Source organism: Sinocyclocheilus rhinocerous, unplaced genomic scaffold, assembly GCF_001515625.1.
Source record: "Sinocyclocheilus rhinocerous isolate Xijiao unplaced genomic scaffold, SAMN03320098_v1.1 scaffold2496, whole genome shotgun sequence".
Classification (NCBI taxonomy): domain Eukaryota; kingdom Metazoa; phylum Chordata; class Actinopteri; order Cypriniformes; family Cyprinidae; genus Sinocyclocheilus; species Sinocyclocheilus rhinocerous.
This window is the reverse complement of record NW_015656162.1, coordinates 30,760-35,762: the sequence shown is the minus strand read 5'-3', so window position 1 is coordinate 35,762 and position 5,003 is coordinate 30,760.

Below are 5,003 nucleotides of genomic sequence, written 5' to 3'. Positions count from 1 at the left end.
TCTGAATCAAAAGATTCACGAATCCGCTCCGAAGTCCCACTCTGAATCAAAAGATTCACGAATCCGCTTCGAAGTCCCGCTCTGAATCAAAAGATTCACGAATCCGCTCCGAAGTTCCGATCTGAATCAAAAGATTCACGAATCCGCTCCGAAGTCCCGCTCTGAATCAAAAGATCACAAATCCGCTCCGAAGTCCCACTCTGAATCAAAAGATTCACGAATCCGCTCCGAAGTCCCGCTCTGAATCAAAAGATCACAAATCCGCTCCGAAGTCCCACTCTGAATCAAAAGATTCACGAATCCGCTCCGAAGTTCCGATCTGAATCAAAAGATTCACGAATCCGCTCCGAAGTTCCGATCTGAATCAAAAGATTCACGAATCCGCTCCGAAGTTCCGATCTGAATCAAAAGATTCACGAATCCGCTCCGAAGTTCCGATCTGAATCAAAAGATTCACGAATCCGCTCCGAAGTTCCGATCTGAATCAAAAGATTCACGAATCCGCTCCGAAGTTCCGATCTGAATCAAAAGATTCACGAATCCGCTCCGAAGTTCCGATCTGAATCAAAAGATTCACGAATCCGCTCCGAAGTTCCGATCTGAATCAAAAGATTCACGAATACGCTCCGAAGTCCCGCTCTGAATCAAAAGATTCACGAATACGCTCCGAAGTTCCGATCTGAATCAAAAGATTCACGAATACGCTCCGAAGTTCCGATCTGAATCAAATGATTCGTGATCTGCGCTGAAGTCCCGATATGAATAATGATTCGCGAACCATCATTTCAGAATTACTTCAGACTCAGAGTGCGTGTCACAAATCTTTCAATTCGCAAAAGGATTTGCGGACCCTTTCCATCCGAAGTTCCGTTATTAATCAAAAGATTCACAAACCCGCTCCTAAGTCACGATCTAATTCAAATAATTGTAAAACGTGATCCGATTGGAGCGCTTCGAAAAAGTTAATCTTTTGCAACGCAATGGTTTAACTGATTTTTTTTTGCAATGGTTTATCTGATTCGGAGTTTTGAAAAGCTCAGTTTTACCCATCACTATACGTGCTTTTTAAAATCATTACAAGCAATGTCGTTTGTTTTAATAGAGTTCCAGCGAAACAGAATACAGTAGCTCAGGCAAGTCTAAAATGCAAAGTTCTCCAGAGCATAACAGAGCATAAAGAGAAGAGAAACAAGATAAATAGTCACAGTTGAGAATATTCAGGCATTTAGTCATTCACTTTTCTGTTTTTTGTCATCACAGCAAATTCTTTAGGAACCTGTAGGCAATTATTCAAAGTTAAATTAGCATAGCTCAAACACATATTATATAAGAATGCAGCATTTATGCCAAAAATTATTTCACAAGTTTGTGCCATTTTTTGAGTGAAGGAAATGTCTATCCAGCACATCAAACAATTTTTCACTGAGGCCTACTGAAAAATCTCTTATGATATCTCTTCACAATTCTTGTAGTAATAGTAATAATAATATCAATTCCAGTGCTGTGCAATTTTATTACAGTACACATCCTAATTTTGTGACATGAGCAGATACAGTGAATGTAATGACAAACTAATGTCTGCATGTGCATTTATTAATCATCACTGCTGTCATTAATCATTTAACATCAGATGTGTGAGGCAGTCACTATTTTGCTTTATCAGTATCTGACAGTGCAGATCTTTACACAGAAACACACAGACGTGCATTCATAGAGTGAGTGATCTCATCATATCTCCAGCGGTGTGACGTTATTACAGTAAAACACTGTGAGCAGAATCAGTGCAATGAGAGTGAAGCTCACAGGTGTCATGCTGTTAAGATCATGTTCTTCGTGAGATAGCGGGGTCTAATTCTCTCTGATATACATCAGTGTGTGTGTGTCTGAAAATAGAGCAGGAGAATGTGGTCTGTTGCCATGACAACCGCTGCCTGCATATGTATAAAACTGGCTCAGTATCCACCAGGACCCAATTATTTTTCAAAGGTACGACACACAAAAGAGACGCACTGATGAACAGAATACAGCAACATCAGTCCCTGTGAACATCATATACATCCCACACATATCTCTGTGAGAATAGAGATCTTCTGCAGGATCTGAATGAGTACACTGTAAATATTAAAAATATGAAGAGTTTTCAGCTGCTTTCTGATAGTTTAGCTGCGATGGTCCCATCTGAAGACTTAAGACAAACACTGTCTGAGATCAGTTACTGTATTTATTAATACCTGCACAGGTCATAATGATTTACATCTTATTTTCTTCTGCGCGCACACACACACACACACACACACACACACTCACACTCACACACTCTCTCACACTCACACACACTCTGTCACACACACACACACACTCTCTCACACACACACACACACATTCACTCTCACACACTCTCTCACACACACACACGCACACACACACTCTCACACACACACACACACACAAGTGCTTTATGAAATGAGTAACTAAAAGCTTTGATGCTTTGAATCAATAATCCTCACAGACTGGAAATCCAGCTGCTATTGAATGTGTTTGACACTTTAAAGTGTCTTTGATTTGGGCTTTTTCTCTGTGTTTCTTCATAAACCGCAGCTCATGTGTATATGATCAGATGCTCTTATGACTGCAGCTCAGAGATCTGGAGGTTATTGTACAGTAGATACAGTTAAACCTCATCTCTATGTGTGATTATAAGATAATCCGTCTCTAATCGATCTCTTGTCCTGCTTTCATCTTTAAACAGACTTTCTAATGATGTATTGATAGTGTTTGCTTTGACAAACACATGCTGTTTTGAACCCCATTGACCTTCATTGTGTGGACAAAAAACAGTTCTCTAAAATCTCTGCTTTTGTGTTGCACAGAAGAAAGAAAGTCAAACAGAAAATCCAATGATTTTTGTATGAACTATGCCTATATGTGAATATATTTCAGAAGCTTTTAGTCTTATTAAAAACTATCCATCACACTTTTGTTTTATATGATTAGACTCAATGAACAATATTTAAAAATAGATAACAGTAATAATCGTTGTACTGTATTGTCCTCATAATCAGGCAGCAGGATTCATCAGTCGTGATTAAAGTTCCTGTGAATGAAGTTTAATTGTCGTGTGAATCTTCTGTGTCCGATTAGAAATCTCATTTAAAAAATTAAGTTTTGGTATATTTACGGTAGGAAATTTACAAAATATCTTCATGTAACATGATCTTTACTTAATATCCTAATGATTTTTGGCATAAAAGAAAAATTTATAATTTTGAGCCATACAATGTATTGCTGGCTATTGCTACAAATATACCCCAGCGACTTAACACTGCTTTTGTGCTGCAGGGACACACATGTCAATATTTATCTCTTAATATTGATACATTTCTCAGAATACAAGACTTAATGTCTACTGTTATTCTGCATCTCCAGTAAATGTATCTTGATTTAAGAATCTTTCGATATTTGTACTGGAGAACATTACAAAGTGTTGTTCATGTTGATGTTTTCATCCTCCTAATGTTTGGCTCGCAGTCCATGTCTGGATGTCCATATAACTCTCCAGTAATACTAATGTTATTCCAGTTTCTATTCATATGAAAAACATGCATGTTGGTGCTTTTTAATGCAGACGTAATGAATCAGTGATTGTGATGATCTCCCTCACATCATTTATAATGACTGTATTGTGATACTGTTTCCAGATCAGATGCTGTGTTTCAGCAGGAGACAAACTCCTGCAGACGGATTCAGTCTATCTGCAGATCAGTTCATCTTTCTGTCCTGATGAATCCTCAGGTTTGTGGTTCTGCAGGTGGAGCTCAATTTCGCACAGACAGGATTTTAAACGATTGGGTTTTTATCATCATTTGCTGCTTACAGTAAAAATGAACTCGCATCTAAGAGTTTCACAGGGAATGTGAGAAATATAAATCAAACCTGTGCATCAGAACTGAAGATGAGATGTTGAGCAAATCTCAATCGCTTGATTGTTTATCAGAATCTGATAAATGCGACTATAAGGCATGACGATGTTAAGATATTACAAACATTAACCTCATGATTTTCTGTAAAGCTGCTTTGAAACAATGCACTATATAAATACGCTGAACTTGACTTGATGTTTAATCAAACGCTGAGCGACGTAATGCTTCATCCTCGATCCATCTATCATATCACACTGGACTCTGATATCATCATCATCCTCATCCTCATCCTCCTTTGTGCATCGTTCCTATGGCAACGTGACACGGATGGAAGCTGTGAATGGAGCCGCAGCAGCGTTTTGCCCTCGTTCTGTCGCTTTTGCTGCTGAATCCTGATGCTTCATTACTGGAAACACACACGTCTTGCATGATGAATGAGAGCCGGCTTATGAAATTGAGTATGCCGTCACGGCAGCTGCGTTACACACACACACACACACACACACACACATCCATGAAACAATCTGAAGTCCCTCCACAGGAAGCTCCTCTAGGGAATGAAATCAATAGCTTTATATTCCTGCAATCAATTAATCGCCCTGCGGCTCTGAATAACAGACGCAAACAAACACGCAACAGGAATTAGTTAAAGGGCAGCAGACATGATTCACAGAAATATGAGATTGACACATGTCAGAGGTTAAATACACACACACACACACACACACATGTCTGGTCAGCTATCCTTGTGGGGACTCTCCATAGGCGTAATGGTTTTTCTACTGTACAGACCGTATATTCTATTGCCCTACACCAACCCTACCCCTAAACCTACCCCTCACAGGGAACTTTCTGCATTTTTAGATTTTCAAAAAACCAACAAATGTCCCCAAAAGGACAAGGATTTCGGATATTGCCATCTTTGTGGGGACATTTGGACCCTATAACATAGTGAATACCAGTACACACACACACTCTCTCACACACACTCTCTCACACACACACACACACACACACACTCTCACTCACACTCACTCACACACACACTCACTCACACACACACACTCACACACACACACACAC